This window comes from Ursus maritimus, unplaced genomic scaffold (genome assembly GCF_017311325.1).
Source record: "Ursus maritimus isolate PB19 unplaced genomic scaffold, ASM1731132v1 scaffold_23, whole genome shotgun sequence".
NCBI classification, from domain to species: Eukaryota; Metazoa; Chordata; class Mammalia; order Carnivora; family Ursidae; genus Ursus; species Ursus maritimus.
This window is the reverse complement of record NW_024424786.1, coordinates 31156183-31174199: the sequence shown is the minus strand read 5'-3', so window position 1 is coordinate 31174199 and position 18017 is coordinate 31156183. Positions and strand designations below refer to the sequence as shown.

The 18017-nt window shown below is 46.4% G+C and overlaps 2 long non-coding RNA genes across 8 annotated transcripts in view; one reads left to right on the top strand and one right to left on the bottom strand.

The window, feature by feature from the left end:
- The window catches only part of LOC103672300, an 87800-nt gene that overhangs the window by 4288 nt on the left and 65495 nt on the right, over window positions 1-18017 (bottom strand). For 6 of the 7 annotated variants that reach the window (XR_005837107.1, XR_005837104.1, XR_005837105.1 and 3 more), the window contains 4 exons: window positions 13952-16614; window positions 13439-13634; window positions 6871-7077; window positions 1739-1813 (listed from right to left, as the gene is read on the bottom strand). This is a non-coding gene — a long non-coding RNA (uncharacterized LOC103672300). The remainder of the gene's footprint in view (window positions 1-1738; window positions 1814-6870; window positions 7078-13438; window positions 13635-13951; window positions 16615-18017) is intronic. The other variant, XR_005837106.1, reaches the window with a different exon arrangement.
- LOC121104769 lies at window positions 7907-14972 on the top strand. The gene is made up of 3 exons (XR_005837112.1): window positions 7907-8557; window positions 10055-10103; window positions 14568-14972. It is a non-coding gene; the product is annotated as an uncharacterized LOC121104769 (long non-coding RNA).

Here is an 18017-nt window from a genome sequence, read left to right as displayed (position 1 = left end):
GGGGGGTAATCAGAAGGGGGAACGAAACATGAGAGACTATGGACTATGAGAAACAAACTGAGGGTCTCAGAGGGGAGGGGGGTGGGGGAATGGGATAGACTGGTGATGGGTAGTAAGGAGGGCACGTATTGCATGGTGCACTGGGTGTTATACGCAACTAATGAATCATCGAGCCTTACATCGGAAACCGGGGATGTACTGTATGGTGACTAACATAATAAAAAATCATTAAAAAAAAAAAAAAAAAAACAATTGTATATATTTGTATATTGTATATATTATATATTGTAAATATTGTATATTGCATATACATATATTGTAAGTATTATATTGTATTATTATATGTTGTATATTGTATTGTATATATTACTAATTTACACACTATATATTACTAATATATATACTATATATTACATATATATATACATACTATGTGTTACGAATATATATATTTCCTATTAGTTCTGTTTCTCTAAAGAATCCTGACTAATACACTTACTGAAACAGACTCTGCATTTTAACAAGATTCCCGGCAGATTCCTATATACACTAAAGTTTGAGAAGCACTGGCCTACTCTATTGGGTGGCAGGGCAGTATGCTCCTTAAAAGCCTGACTCTCAGCCTTTATCTGTGGATTTAGCTAGCATGCTTATTTCTGGGCCCCCCTCAGAGACTCAGAATCAGAGTTCTATTTCTAATTAGAATAAAAGTTCAGGACCCTGCACCAGGAAGCACATGGGTGATCCGAATGCAGTTAGCTTCCTCCAACCATGCTTTGAGAAAATACTCTTGAGTTTGGTCTGAGTTGGTGGGATTTTCTTTTTCTTATGAAGCAAAATAAATTTTCAAAGGCCTAGACTACCACCTATCAGCAGAATACCTTGAGTCTTCTTTCACTTACTTGGAAACTATAAGCCAAGATAGAGTGTAAAAACTGAAGTAATAGTATCCACTGCCATTATTGGCTGCTCACTACGTATCAGGCCCTGTGCAAGCTACTTGATACACTTTACCTCATTCAATCCTTACCGACGCCTTATACCAGGGGCACTCTCATGATCCCCATTTGCGGTTAAGGAAACGAAAGCAGGTACAGTTTAAGATAACCGGCTCAAAGACACACAGGAGAGAGAACTAGGAGACACAGGTCTGCCTGAAGCTGAAGCTTGAATTAAACCACTACATGACGGCTTCCCCGGCGGGCATTCCTGGCCCGGAGGGCCCTCCTCAATCCCCACCCTGAACATCTCCCCCTGACCCTTTAACCTTCAACCTCATGTTGAGAGCAGCATAATATAGATATCCCTAAATTCCCCTTAGGTACATAGTAAATGGACGATTTCAGGACAAGGACATATAGACAAATTCCTCATCTCCCCCCGATTCTCCTTCATCTGTCATTTGTCTCCATCTTTGACATTTTCATCAGACATTTTTTCAGAGGCTTGCATCCACTCTGTTGAAATATGCTGTTTATGCTATCAGGGTTTCATCCTGAGATTCAGAGAATTGTAAAATGTAACAAACACTAAGAACCTTGAGGGCCATCCAGTCTAACCCGTTCATTCTACAGATGAAGAAATGGAAGCTCAGAGAGGTTAAGTGACTTGCTAATAGTAACACAGCTGTTCTAGATATCAGCAGTGCAGGGGGCGCCTGGCTGACTCAGTCAGTAGAGAATGTGACTCTTGATCTCGGGGTTGTGAGTTCGAGCCCCACATAGCGTATAGAGATTACCTTCAAAAAATAGATATCAGCAGTGCTTTAGCAGAAAGCTTCTGTCTTGCAGTCTTTCTTGACACTGCTCCCACTCTGCAGGAGAGAAAATAAGACCTCCTTCAGTCTGGGCCTCCACCCTTTCCAAATGACCTCCATTAATTTCCGGGCTGTTAAGAAATGTCAATACACTTGATTTAGCCAAGACTTGAAGTTCGCAGTCACCAAAAACATAAAGAACCTGAAGGAAAATGCCTTGAGCCTTGGCTCTGGAAAAGTAAGCTGGGCTGGGCTGATCCTGGGCCAGGTTCCGACTTGGCTATTGTCCTAAGCAGAGAAATCCAGCAGAGAGGAGGAGTTTATAGACCAGCTGTGATCCCAGCATTGGTAAGGCCACAGCAGGTGTCCTCAAGGTCTTGGCTTTTCTGGCAAAGCTAGATTTTCCTGACCCTCGTCCCTTCTGACACAGTGACAACCTGGAGACTCATTATGCCTAGAGCAAGACATCTGCACAGCAGAAGCATAAACCTAAACAGGGCAAAGCAGAGAAGGGATCCTGCCTGACTCCCTAACCCAGCCTGGCATTTGTTACCTGGGAGCATCCCTGGCTCCTAGCCTCCAGGCCTTCAGCACCAGCCCCAAGGCAGGTGTGTTCTCTGCATGCCTGGACCATGTGCAGGAATTAACCTTCTACTCTCAGAGCTTGAAGGGAGTTTAGAGGTCATGCATTCCACCCGACTTCACTGATAAATAAATGATAAATAAGTGAAAGCCAAGAGAAGGACAATGACTTGTTTAAGCCATGGAGAAGTTTATAGGAAAAGTCAGAATAGGGACTAGGATGGGACATAGGGTACATATAGGTATTCACACATGTGCGCACGCGCGCGCACACACACACACACACACACACACACACACACACACAAGTTTATACCGTTTTAAAGTTTACAAAGTTCTTTCACCTACAGGCAATGATGATACTCAAAATGTTTTACCCCGTCAGGCACAGGTTCTGATGAATCAGGATGGACACCGGACCTACACACATTTATTCATGCGGCCCTCTCAACAACGCTGAGATGTGGGCTCAGGAAGTCCGACGTTTAGCTCCATTCACCATGTTAGGTAAGATTTGTGTTTGCTTGTGTGCAGGTTACAGGGAGAGCTGAAGCCAAAAGGGGGGCTTTCTTATGAGAACACTGGGGTGTCTCATAGACTCCAAGTCAGGAAGACAGCCGGGGCACCAGGGACTGGAAACCCAGCAAGATCCAGGCCAGTCGTCTCTCCACATCTGCCTCTTGCTCCCTGCGCTGCGGGCCATCCATCCTGCATCCATTCTCTGCATCTCTGTGCACTTATTTCTGGTTCTTCCCTCCTCTGTTTCAGGTTATTACAACGAGCCCTACACCATTTCAAATCCCAATTTCCAGAAGAAATCTGATTGGCCCAGTTCGGATCCCATGCCCATCCCTGGTCCAAACAATGTGGCTAAAGGGATAGGGTCATATCATATAAAAATGACCACCAAAGCCCACACCCCCACCAGAGGGCAGATGCACAGACAGGGGTGGCAGTGAGCTGGGCAGACACCCCAAAGGCTGATTAGTATGGTCACATGAACATGCAGAACCAGGGCTCAGAACCTGGGCCTGGACTCTCAGAACAGAATGCCCTTTCCATAGGACCACAGATCCCCCTTTTCCAAGGCCATATCCAAACACATGGCTGCTCACTCTGCACTAATCCTTGAGAGCCAAGGGTCATCCCTGCTGCCCTGGAAGGATTTAGGCCAAGGGCTAAGATTCAATTCCAGCTATGGCTAGGTCTCCTGCACACAGATCAAGGGAGAGCCCCCTGATTGGTTCCCGAGGGTAGTAATAAAATCTAAGAAGCAAAGGAAGAATAAAAGCTGCCTTCAGCCACGGAGCCCCAGACTTCTGCCTGCTTCTTTTCACTCTGGTTGTCTGAGCCCTCCATTTGGGGGCCAAAGAGTGGTGGCTGACTGTGGGGAGCACTGCATGGGGTCATGGCAAGTAGAGGGAAGATCTGCAAGGAACCTCAAAATTAAAAGCATGCTCAGGGGCAGGCAGAAAGCTAGAGTCATTTAACCTGAGAAGGGCAGCACCAAAGGCCAGAGCTGATCCTGAGATGGATGTGGCCAAGGAAAGAACCCAAAGGAGGAAGAGAGCAGGGAACAGATGCCAGACACACTGCTAGACAGCTCCCTGCAGAGGTGGCTCTTAAAGACAATGGTGGGATGGGGCACAGGACACTCACACATCGCAGGTGGGAATGGAAGCCAATCTAGTCTCTCGGGGGGCAGTGTGGCAACGTGTAGTAAGTCTTTAGTAATAATAGTAACATCAATAATAAAGCCATCTTTACCCCAGAAAATCCACTGTTGCTGTCTCTCCACTGAATAGGAAAGAGCCTGGCACACAGAAGGGAAGGAAGGAAGGAAAGAAGGAAGGGAGGGAGGGAGGGAGGGAGGGAGGGAGGAAGGGGAACCTGCTGAAATGAACAGCAGGGTGAGTGCCAGTGCTCACAGAGAGAAAGATGCAAGGATGCTCAATGCAGCAGCAAATTACCAAGAACCAAAATGCGCACCAATAGGGAACTAGTTAAATAAATTATAGTATAGCCTTGTAAGAGAACACTTTATGATATTAAAGATGGCATAGATACGTCCCTACTGCTTTGGAAGAATATTCTCCATATGTTATTGGAGGAAGGAAGCCGGAAAAAAGCAATCTCATTTTATAGACAGAAAAACATATTAATATATGCACAGAGCTAAGTTAATAATGTACCCAAATGATAACAATGGGAGACGAGATTTCAGATCATTCTGATTCTTTTTCTTTTAGTGTATTTCCACTTTCTAATTGTTCTACAATGCCCATGTGTTACTTGTATAATTAAAAATAATATGGAGAAAAGAAACTAATACATGAAAATATTTGTCATCTAACAGGAGTGAAGTAAGGCCAAGAAGGGGAATGCAAGTGGTCAATCAACAAATGGTTTCAGGGGGCGCCTGGGTGGCTCAGTCGTTCGTTAAGCGTCTGCCTTCGGCTCAGGGCGTGATCCCGGCGTTCTGGGATCGAGCCCCACATCAGGCTCCTCCGCTATGAGCCTGCTTCTTCCTCTCCCACTCCCCCTGCTTGTGTTCCCTCTCTCGCTGGCCATCTCTCTCTCTGTCAAATAAATAAATAAAATCTTTTTTAAAAAAATGGTTTCAGAGCACCAGTTATGGGCCACGCCACATGCTCCAGCAACTACCAAGACGTGCAGGGGAAGGTCCCTGGCCTCCAGGAGTCCATAGTGTGGTGGCAGCAGATCGTGAGAGAGGGTGGGAGATGCTGCATGCCGGTGCTCAGACTGATGGGCATGGGGGCCCCCAGCAGCCTTCTGCTTCCTGCCTGTCGGACAGACCCCAGGGATCGACCAGGAATAGACCAAGATGAGGTAGGGGAGGGCTGTGGATGGGGGAACTTGCAGAGCCAGAGATGAAGCCAGAATCAGGGAGAACCAAAGCAAAGGCTGGCAATGATGGAGAAAGGCCAATTCTCATCAGTGAGAGTTGAGCTTGGCAGAAAAAAAAATTAAAAACCCAACTGTGTACTAGAGACTGTGCTAGACGCCAGGAATACAGGTGCTAGGAATAATCAAAACTAGCAAGATTCCCGTTTTCATCGAGCTACAGTTGAGGAGGAAAGGGAATAAAGAAAATTGACTGATCAATCAATAGTAAATATAACAAGACAAATACGAGTATAGTGAAAGACTGTGACTACACTTACCATGGTGAGCATTGAGTAAAGCATAGAATTGTCAAATCACTATGTTGTACACCAGAGACAGAACACTGTCTGTCAACTATACTTCAATAAGAAAAGAAAAAAGACAAATACTAGTGATAAGCACATTCATTCTTAAGCCTCATCCAAATATCCCCACTGTCTTACTTCAAACAGTAAATGTCATGGAGAAAAAATAATAAAATGAACATCCTCATACCTATTACCAACATTTAACAGTTCTTAACATTTTGCCAAGTTTGCTTCATCTATTTTTCCATTGCTCTTTTTGTTGTTGATGTTTCAAAGTACACATTTCATGATATCTCATCCCTAAATACTTCAGTACGTATCTCTAAAACATAAGACATGGGACGCCTGTGTGGCACAGCAGTTAAGCATCTGCCTTCGGCTCAGGGCATGATCCCGGCATTATGGGATCGAGCCCCACATCAGGCTCCTCCGCTATGAGCCTGCTTCTTCCTCTCCCACTCCCCCTGCTTGTGTTCCCTCTCTCGCTGGCTGTCTCTATCTCTGTCAAATAAATAAATAAAATCTTTTTAAAAATAAATAAATAAAAAATAAAACATACGACATTTTTCTACATAGCCTCAATAGCATTATCATACACAAGAAAATGAAAGCTCATTCCTCATTATAACCAAGTATTCTAGCCACACTCAAATATATACAATTGTTCCAAATATTTTTTTTAAGATTTTATTTTTAAGTAATCTCTACACCCAACGTGGGGTTCAAACCCACAACTCTGAGATAAAGAGTCACACGCTCCACCAACTAAGCCAACCAGGCGCCACCTCCAAGTATTTTTTAATGCTGGTTTTCCAAACTAGGATTCAGTCAGATTCTACACATTGTGTTTGAATGTTTTTACTTTGAAGTCTCTTTTTAATGTCTACGTCTACATCTCTTCTACAACTTTTTTTTTTTAAGATTTTATTTATTTATGTGACAGAGAGACAGCCAGCGAGAGAGGGAACACAGCAGGGGAGAGGGAGAGGAAGAAGCAGGCTCCCAGCCAAGGAGCCCGATGTGGGACTCGATCCCAGAACGCCGGGATCACGCCCTGAGCCGAAGGCAGACGCTTAACGACTGCGCTACCCAGGCGCCCCCTCTACAACTTTTATCTATAGATGTATCTTCTTTCATTGTCAAAATGACTGCTCCCAAATGTCATGTACCCAGAAGAGTACGTTGTAGCCAGACCCATCCAAAAGAAACCCAGACTGTTGGCAGGTAGCAAACACTGCAGCCTGATCCCCTCTGATCCACTGGTAGGAGGTAACAGACTATGGGTGAAATCCCCAGACTTGGAAATAGCAAAGATACCTTCTAAGTGAATCGGCCCCATGTGAAAAGGACTATAGTGTCCCTCTCTCTCTCTCTCTCTCCCTTTGCCTTTCTTGTATAATTCAAAGAGACAAGCAGATGTAATGGGAAGAGCTTTGGTATATGAGGCTCCACTCCAGCTCCATGACTGCAGAGCAACGTGGTCTTGGGCACATCATTTCACATCTTTGAGCCTCGTTTCTTGACCTGTAAAATGCATAGTGTTTATAGTGTTAACTGATGCAGTTTTAGGATTTCTCTTCTACAGCAGCTAGCATTGCTTTAACCAACACAACGTCATTACTAAGTCATACTTACAGGTTTGGTCTAAACCATGGTGGGCTTTTGGAAAACCAAATAAGGAATCATGCAACTGGGTGGGTGGGGGGGGGACATTTAAGTTTTAATATTGTATTTCATCATCAGATTTATAACACTTTTTTCCATATTTTTACACTCCTGAAAGAAGGTCGTGTGTTGAAATTGGTGGTATCTCAAATTGCTGACTGCCAGGGGATGGTTGTGATGTAGCTGTCATTGATTGCGCGTGCACAAACCTGCACGGTTCTCCATCTCTTCTCCCTTTTTCTTGAGTTTTGTGCATTGTTAGTGGTACAGGTGCTGAGTTTAACCACCAGTTACAATGTCTTCAAAAAGATTCCATGCTGATTTAGCACTGAAATGAAGAGTTATTGTGAACTAAAAAGGCAAGGAAACAGAGCAACTCGATATGTGATAAATCTCTCTGTCTAGGGGCATCTGGCTGGCTCAGTTGGTGGAGCAGGTGACTCGTGATCTCAGGGTTGTGGGTTCGAGCCCCATACTGAATGGAGAGATTACTTAAAAAAATAAAATCTTTTAAAAATATCTATGTCTAGGGGCGCCTGGGTGGCTCAGTTAGTTAAGTATCCAACTCTTGATTTCGGCTCAGGTCATGATCTCAAGGTCATGGGATCAAGGTCTGTGTCAGGCTCTGCATTCAGCAGGGAGTCGGCTTGAGATTCTTCCTCTCTCTCTCCCTCTGCCCCGCCCCACATACTCTCTTTCTCTCTGTCTCTCTCTGTCTTTAAAAAAAAAATAAATCTTTGAAAAAAATCTAGGTCTAAATAAGATTTTTAAAAAGCTCTTTCAATATGCATTAAATGAAAATTCTAAGTGATAGGAAAGTTTTATGTCATGGATTTCTATCTCTTAGAAATACAGTAGCAGTGGCGTGAGTCCTAAGTGCTACATAAGAAGGGAGAGGGTGCTAGGAGGGTGAATATAGGGAGGAACATAATTCAGGTCCCCCTGAGGGAGTGATGACCCCTGGAAGACAGCAGTGGCGGTATCCACAGAGGACTTCCCATGAACGAGATACAATTCTAAGGTTTTTGTGTAATTCAATCTTCATAAAAACCCTCTCCATTTTACAGATGAGGAAATCAAGATAGGGATGGAGAATGTAAACGATTTGTTCACAACTCAGGTCACACAGCTAATGAGTGATAGACCAGGAAGTTGAACCACAGCAATCTGGCTGCAGAACCTATGCATTTTACCGCTTGAATATCCTCTCCAGTGATTAAAATGAGTGAGTCATCTCCACGTTGCCAATAGGGGCAGCAGCAAGTGAACCACTTACAAGCATAGGCTCTAGAACCAGACCTGATGACTTCAAAGCCACGCTCTGCAATGGACCAGCAAGGTATTTGATCCTTCTCTGCCTTGGTCTCCCCTCCTCACTTGTTGTGAGGATAAATAGGCTAATAAGCTTCTAGAGCTTGGATCAGGACCAGAAAATAGTTAAGTCCTCAAAAAAATTATAGTATTATTATATTCACACAATGCTCACAATAACTCTAAGGAAATTGAGGCTCAGAGAGGTTTAGCAATTTGTCTAAACCACACATTTCAAAAAAGGAAAAACAGCAGAATGGGTGAAGGGGAGTGGGAGATGCGGGCTTCCAGTTGTGGGTGAATAAGTTACGGGAATGAAAGGTACAGCATAGAGAACACGGTCAGTGGTGGTGTCATAGCGTTCCATGGTGACAGACGGCATCTACACTTGTGGTGCGCAGAGCATGACAATATAGAGATTGGGAATCACTCTGTTGTACCCCTGAAACTCATGGAATATTCCATGTCAACTATACTCAAATACAAAATTAAATATATAAATAAAATAAAAGCCTTGATCTCAGGAAGGAAGGAAGCAAAAAAGAAAGGGAGGGAGGGAGGGAGGGAGGGAAGGAGGGGGGAGGGAAGGAAGGAATCGGGATTCAAACCTAAGTCTGTTCACTCGGAAGCCTTTGCTTTACGCAGTACCCCCACAGAGCTATTAAGGATGAGTCAGTGGTTTAGGTATTCATTCTTGAAGGTTTCCAGGAACAGAGATTCTAAATCCCAAAGTGACACCTCATTTTAATGTCCCAAATCCCACCCAAGAGAGAGGCTTTCTCATTGCCAATCTGGACTTGATCTGTTTTATTTTAAAGGTCACTTTCTCTTTGAGAAGCCTGAGGAAAGATGGACACTCACCAGGCAGCTTCTTTCTTTTATATTTTTCATATATGTACTTCCCATTTCCTCACCTATATAGAGAAGGCTGGGATCATTTTAGAGTCTAGCACGAAGGAGGTGCTCAACAAAAACGTGTTGTGTGGAGAACAGCTCGGTGGTTGCCAGACGTGGGAGGTGTGGGGGTGGGTGACATGGGTGAGGGGCTCCAAAGGCACAAACATCCAATTATAAATAAATAAATCATTGGATGCAATGCACAGCATGGCGAGTACAGTAAATAATACTGTGATGCATATTTGGAAGTCGTTAAGCCGATAGATCTTAAAAATTTTCATCACAAGACAAAAAAATTTAAAAAAAGAAAAAGAAAAAAGATTTATAACTATGTGTGATAATGGATGTTGATTAGATTAACTGTGGTGATCATTTCACAATATATACAAATATCGAATCATTATGCCGTACACCTAAAACTAATATAATGCTATATGTCAATTCTATCTCAAGCTGAAGAAGAAAAGCATAAACCATGTGTTGTATGAATGAACAAACCAGAGAATGGGTGCATGGCCTGTAAGGTTCCCCCCCCCATCAGACAGACCCCGTGCACCCCACCCCTGCCCACCCAGCTCGCTGCTTTCTCTTTGACTCGCATTTCTTAATCTCATTGTTTCTCAAACAGTGGTGTCGCCAGGACATTCTGAGGACATTGTGGAGTTGAAGCAGCCTTGGTATGTGGTGACACCCTGGCTTTCCTCCTTTATTCTGTTGGGCCAGTTTTTGACCAAGAAGGAAGCAGATTCTCTCCCTCTGCCCCTCCCCCCTTCTAAAATAAATAAACAAATCTCTTTTTTAAAAAGGGTAGAGATGGGGGAAGAGTGAGGGTGGGGAGTAGGGAGGGGGTTGGGTTTAGGGCATGGGGTGCTGAGGTTGAGGGCGGGTGGGTAGATGACATGTGACTGGAACCCTCATGCACATCATAATAGTTGGTCAAGGTCATAGGTGTTACAGGCAGAGGAAGGTCGGGAGCACTGCTAGATGTTCGCCCTTAAGATAGGAGACCTGGGGGGGGCGCCTGGGTGGCACAGCGGTTAGGCGTCTGCCTTCGGCTCAGGGCGTGATCCTGGCGTTGTGGGATCGAGCCCCACATCAGGCTCCTTTGCTATGAGCCTGCTTCTTCCTCTCCCACTCCCCCTGCTTGTGTTCCCTCTCTCACTGGCTGTCTCTATCTCTGTCAAATAAATAAATAAAATCTTTAAAAAAAAAAAAAAAAGATAGGAGACCTGGGCCTTTGGTTACAAGTAATGGAAGCCCATCTCAACCAAGCATAAGGAAAAAACAAAAGCATGTATATTGCTCACATAACTTGAAATTCCAGGCACGGTGCCAGTTTCTGATGAAGCTAAATGTTCAAATGAGGCCTCAACTTTTTTCTCTTTATCTCCCTGAACTGTTGCTTTTCTCTCTGTGTTTGATTGTATTCTCTCCTCACAAGGCAGGCTTCCTCCATGCAATGGCTGCTGGCCACCCTCAGTGGACACCCTTCAAGCTGCCCCAAGCTCTAGCCATCATGACTGTGGGGCAGGGGAAAGGGTTGTCGGGCGGAGGAAAGTGGAACTGTTTCCTTTTGTCAAAAAATCAAAAGCTTTCTCGGAAGCCACAGAGCTGACTTCCCCTCAGGTCATATTGACAAAAACTGGGTCACATGGATGCCCCTAGCTGCAAGGGAGTCTGGGAAGGTCGGACACAGGGCCCTTGTTGGCTTAGATGTACCATGATCCGTTGCCTGGGACTGGCCATGTGGTGACATCACCCAGAATGAAATTAGGGTTTCTTAACCCATAGAAGAGGGAGACTGGATTGGGTAGGTAAGTAATGGCGCCTACCACAAGAAGGTATCATGAGGCAAACTCAGTAGATCACAGAATGAGAATAGGGAGAAGTTTTGCAGAAAAAAAGGAGAAATTCCGGGTGGACAGAAACAACAAATGTGCACACTACAACTGGGGAACTAAGAGGTGAAAGCCAGAAAAAGAGCTGAATCAGAAGAGGTTGTGGGGGCAAAAGGAGAGGACCCGCCAGCTGTGGGCAGCACCCGTCAGGACATCTCTTGGAACATATAGCTTTTTCTCTAAGGATATTCTGCAGCACAAGCTCAGCTAATACAGAGGATTCTTGGTGAGCAAGGAGAGAATGAGATGTCTCCTCACCACCAGAGTCTGAGTTCTTCCTACTGTTTCTGCTCGATCCCCATGATTCATGTGCCAAGGCGACCCTCAACCAAAGCAACAAAGCTACAGCCTTGGGTCACCAAAGGGAGACATGCTGAAAAATCTTCAGTGGTTCCCAACCACCACGAACTCAAGTCCAACTTCATGGGCCGGTCCCGGCGCCATCTCTCATCGGACAGCCTCGTCTCTCACTGTGCTCCTCCCCCATCCTCTGCTCTCCACCAGCCCATCGGAGCTCCCCAAAGCCAGCCTGCACCTTCCTGACTCCGGGATTTTGTGCGCAATGTCCTTTCTGCCCTTCCCTAGCTGTGACATCTCTGAGCCTCCATTTTCATATCTGAAAAATGGTCAAAGCATCTCCCTTATCAGGTGTTGGGAGAGTTTTGAAAATTAGGTAAAACATGTTAACTGCTGAGAAAACTGGCACATAGTAAGGGCTCAAGACATGTTAGCTATTATTATTCATGAATCCCTATTTTAAAATCTTAACAAACTCCATGTACCTATGGTAGTGCTTACCCGTTCCCTCCCGGCTGTATCTGTGAATGAGTATGTCAAGAGGGTGAACGTCATGAGGCCAGGGTGGTGTGTGTGGCTGCCCTGGGCACCTTGTTCTTTGCCAAACACACAGCTAGTTGCTCTTGGACAGTTCAACCCAAGGTGAAAGACCGTCAGCCTGACAAGGGACAGAACGTGTCTATCCGGGACATGTTGGAGAATTTAGGGCTAGGTTGGGCAGAAAGTCAGCCTCCTGGGCTGCTCCCCCTTGCTGGCTGTGGGGCAATGCCAGGAAATGGAGCCCACCCACAATTTCACAACGAAGTTCTTGGGAAAGTCAGACGAATCAGTCCACTGATGGTGTGTGGTTAAGACCTGTTGCCAGGCATCTGCCCCCCAAGGGCAGGAACCTGCCAGCGTGAGGAGGTGAGGCCTGAGTGCCACTCGCCTCCCTCCACAGCCCATCAGCAATGACTCAGCAGGAAGCCAGCCAAGGCCTGAGTCACTCCCTCCCCTGCTACCACACCCAGGGTTTTCCTCCAGGGCTAGGAAGGCGGCTTCAAGCTGGAGTTGTAAATCTTCAGTACCTGGGTCTACCCAGGCTAATGAAATCACTTCTTTAACCTAGCTTAGTAAGAGCACAAGCTCTGGAGTTAGACTGCCTGGGTTAGAAACCTGGCTCTGCCTTTTATTTAACCCAGGGCAAGTTTCTTAGATTCTCTGGCCAAAGTTCGCCCATCTGTAAATGGAAACATAATAGTACCTCCCTCAGTGGAGTGAAAGAGCTTAGAGCAGTGTATGACGTATTAATATCCCTTCTAACACACGAGGCCAGCCCCACCTCAGGGCCTTTGCACTTGCTGTCTTCTCTGCCTAGAACATTTTTGCCCCAGATGGCCAGCTCCCTCACTTAATTCAGTCTTGACTAAATATTCATTGTCTCAGTGAGGCCTATGATGACCACCCTATCTGAACCCTCCTCCTCCTCCAACACTTTTACTCTTTCCCACTTTTTCTCCTTAGTACTTATCATCATCTCATAGACTATGCATTTTATTCATGTATCTTCTCTACTGTCTATCTCCCTCCACCCACACTGAAATTCAAGTTCCATTTTTGTCTGTCTTCTTCCCTGCTGTATTCCCCAGACCTACAAAAGTGCTGACACACCGCAGCTCTCAATAACTATATGTGGAATGAATGAATAGAAATGAATGTCAGCTTATTCGCAATTATTTGTACCAATCATCATTATCATCAATAAAGGTCACCAAACAAGATCACCATTATTCCATTACAGTGAGAATCAGAGAAAAGTTCAAAGTTTAAAACCTTACCTCATTCTGCAAATCTGCTTTTGGTTCATTAATACTTGAATAAACAGACTCTCAAAGCTCTGAGACCTCTACTGTTAGGGCAGGAAACTCTGTTAGCCATTGGGGCCGGGCAGGTGGCTGATAAGGTACATATGTGATTCAGGTGGGGCTGCTCGGGAGTCGTGAGAACCAAGGAAGCTGGGAACGCAATCCCCACCTATTGACATTAAAATCAAAATTAAAATTAAAGAGATCATCTCTACTAGCCAAACACATCTCGAAACTGCATTTCCCTGATTCCAGATTCTAACTGTAAGTTTATCTTAGCATCCATTTGATCTTCCTGGTTTTAAAATATCCAAATATTAATATGACTCAGAGCCTCTCATTCTCCCACCACCCTGACATCAAAACTCCAGCTTCACAGGTCCTACAGTCAGCTCCAATTTTAGCTACCCTGTTCGGGGCTGCTTTGCTGCCCTTTTCACCACCCCCCCCCCGCACCCACCCAGAGTTCAGCTCAGGACAACTCACCAGTGTATTCCCGAAGCCTAGCAGAGCCCATGACACGCAGGGATGAGTGAATGAATGAATGACTTGCTCAGAGGAGGCAGTCTTAAGGGCCCCCGGAACCTTCCTTGCCTCCATTATTCAATCTTCAACAGCCCCCAGGGAGGCATCTACTGTCCAGCTAGAGTCTCTCCCCGGGACTGTTTCTCCCCTGCTCCTCAAGGGCGAAGGTCCGTTAAGAAGACACCAATTCACCTCATTAAAGAGAACTACATCAGTGTTCTGTGTAGCCCACTGCGTCTGTGTAGAGATTGGGGTGACCTCACCCTCCTCCCCAAGAACAATAGGCAGGGACTTGCTTGTGTTTCTATGAAGGCCCATCCTCGTGAATTTTCCAAACAAAGAGATATGGCTCCAAAAGTGTGGAACCTTTACTCCTAGAAACGGAAACTGCCAGCATCCCTCCCTCTCCCCTCCGCCACCCCCTCCATAGCATTTCTCATTTAAATAGAAAGAAGAAATTAAGTCCCCCCCTACGCTCTCTCTCACAAACACACACACACACACACACACACACACACACACCCATGTATAGACGGGAAAGTGGAGCCTAGACAGACTTGAGTTCTAATCTTTACAGGCTGTGTGACCCTGAAGTTGCCTGAGCCTCTGCCTCCTCATCCTTGAAATGGAAAGAAAAATCAAGTGACCTGACCCGGTACTGGAAAGATTCAATGAGAGCCAAGCCTTCTCCTGATTTAGCCCCTCCTCCTCCCCCTCCCCCTCTGACCAGGTACTAGGTGGGACACACACACACCAGCCCCACCCCCACCTCCCAGATGTAGCCCGGTCCTGCACAGAGGCCCATTAAATTAGCTCTTGCCATTATCATGGCTCTTTCGGTTCAACCCCTGAATGCAAGCCCCATACAGCAGCCCTCAATGCCCACCACCGGCCTGCCTCTCCAAGCAAAAGCACTCTGAAAAGCAAATCGCATGTAAGGACAGATGCGAGGGTGAGCGGCATAAACGAGAGCCAAACCTCAGCAGCGACTTCAGCGTCACACGCAGGCTCATGGCTGTTCCCCGCCATTGGCCCCACACCCTCATCGCCGCTCCCCCAGGCCATGCACCTGTAATATTCATGTCCTTGTTTGTGTGTGTGAGAGAGAGAGTGTGCGCACACAGGGGAGGGAGAGGCAGAGGCAGAGGCAGAGGGAGAATCTTAAGTAGGCTCTATGCCTGGCGCGGGGCTCCATCTCCTGACCCCAGATCATGACCTGAGCTGAAATCAAGAGTCCCACGCTTAACCAACTGAGCCACCAGGCATCCCCTGTCATAATCATTTTCACAGAAGCCTTAAAAGGTTGCTGCTCATTGACAAACACGGGAGTGGATATTTTCAGGGAATTTCTGCGGAACCATCACGGTGTGAAGACATCACAGAAAGCCCCTGCCAGTCCTGTGGCCTTGAAGACATCATCCAACCTTGTTTTTCCTGAGCCTGAGCCCCCGCAGCACCTGATGCTGACCCCAGTGGTAGCACGGAACTCTCAGTGTCTGGTTGCTTCTTGGTCCCTCACTAACCTGCCAGGGCCTGAAGGGTGGGGATTGGGTGCTTGGCACGAATAGGGCTGAATAAATACTGCTTGGCTGCAAATCTGAATACAAGCCATCCAGAGAGGTTTTCCCTTGCACCCCCATCCCTCCCTATCTAGGGGGAGGAGGGGCAGGGGACAAGGATGTAGGGGACAGGGGACTTCGAGACTTTCTCAATTTCCTCCAGAACTAAGTAAGCATCAAGGCCCCTGTAGGCCTGACAGCTCTTCCTCTTTCTCTTCGTCATTGACACAACAGCCCTTGACTCGAAGCCTTACGTGGCTGGGGAGGTGGGGGGAGGGGGTGTCTGGAAAGATCAGAAGCCCGAGACAGCCTTAGAGTATAGGTTTGCTGCTAACCTGCTCCGTAACCTCAGGCAAGCGACCTGGGCATCTCCCTAAACCTCTGGTTTCTAAGCTGTGACGACAGGAAGCCAACGCTCACGGCACAACTACCCAGAGTTTAGACATACATTCACGTTGCTAACTCATTCGACCTATAAAATGAAGGCGTTGGACGATGTCATTTCTGAATTCCTAATGGGGAAGATTTCAGTAGCTGTGTTCCAAACCACTCCAACCTGGAGTGCCGGGAAGGGACAGTGACGTCACAAGCGAGCACAGGATATGGAGCCGGGCTGATGTGGCTTTCAGTCTATGGGTCTGTCACTTCCCGATTGTGCTGATGTTGAGCAACTCACATGGGCATTCAGAGCCTCAGTCCCCTCATCTACCAAATGGGAACAATAGTATCCCACTCGTAGGGCTGCCTAGAGGATAAAAGGAAATGGGGTACCTGGGAGCCTAGCATTGCACTCAGCACACAGTAGGGCTCAACCACGGTAGTTCCTGCCCCCTTCCCAAACTACTCAAAGAAGATGTGACAATCAGCCTTTATGCAAATTATTGCTGCTATTCCCTGAGGTCATTTGCTTGGGTCTGGACTGTGAGAAGGAAGCGGAAAGTTGCATCTGATGGTCTGAAGAGTGCTGATGACAAAGGTTTCACTTCTGCAGCCTTCGCTCCAAGGCAGGGGCGGATGGTCATGGATGCAGACCCCAGCAAAATCAGCCTTTCCCTCCAGACTCCGCTGCCCAAAAACAAATACATTTCTTTAAAAAAATATTTTTTTTAATTTTTAAAAAATTTTAAAAGGTCTCCCTTCACTGTGCTAAGTGTAGTCCAGAATCTGGGTCACCTTCTCTGTGATGCCCTCTCTGACACCCCACCCCAGCCCCATTTACAATCCCAGCCCTTCTCCCACCTCTAACAACTCCCCATTGCCCTTGCCTGCTTTACTTTTCTCCATAGCACTTACCACCACAGAACACACACGTGCACGCACATACACACACACGTGCACGCACACACTCAGCTGCACACACGGCACCTCAGTGTAAGTGCTGTGAGGGTTCAGAATGGCAGGGGCCGTGTTGGCTGCAAAGTCTCTGGTGCTGAGACCAAGACCTGCATTAGGTACTAAATAAAAGTTTGTTAAAATAATGAATCGGGGCCTGAGCTAAAGCCAAGCTGGCAGTTCTGGCCAGATAATACTAAAATATCACCTGAGCCCCTCCTTTCAGTTTGCAAAGGCCTCTCACAGTATATGTTTGCTCTTGTGCAGAAGACTTTGTCTCTGCATTTTCTGGGTGAAGAAAGCTAACTCAGAGAGATGGAATGTTTCCGGAAGACAGAGGAAGCGCTGCTGGCCCCCTGGCCTTGGGCAAGTCACTTCCCGGCTCTAATCTCATTTTTTCTTTACATGTAGACTGGGTCCCATCTGGGGCTAAGACTTTTAAACTCTAAAATCCCCTGACCTGGTTGTTAACCCTTTAAAGACCGAGGCAAATGGTGTTACCCACAAACCCTAACTGCAAAATCAGGACGAGCTGCCACCTCGGCCTGTCTGAACCCACGTCCAGTTCTCTTTCAGACCCCAATCCACTGGGGGACAGTGGAGAAGAGGGGGAGAGCCACATGGAGACCTGGAAGAAAAGCGTTCTGGAGGGGCGCCTGGGTGGCTCAGTGGGTTAAGCATCTGCCTTCAGCTCAGATCATGATCCCAGGGTCCTGGGATTGAGTCCCTCATTGGGCTCTCTGGTCAGTAGGGAGCCTGCTTGTCCCTCTCCCTCTACCTGCCACTCTGCCTATTTGTGCTCTCTCTCGGTCAAATAAATAAATAAAACCTTAAAAAAAAAAGGCATTCTGGACAAAAGGAACAGCAAGTGCAAAGGCCCTAATGTGGCAACAAGCTTCATGTGTTCTTGGGGTGAGACAGCCCATGTGGCCAAAGCAACATGAGCAAGGAAGAGGTTGGTAGGAAATGAAGTCAGGCAGGTAAGCAGGGGCCACCTCAAGCAGAGCCTGGTGAGGAGTTTGGATTCTGTGCTAAGCGTATGGGAAGCCATCCGAAGATGTTCAAAGGAGAGTGACATGGCCTGATAGATGTTTTAAAAGATGACTCTGGCTGTCGTCTGGCGAATGAACTGTGGC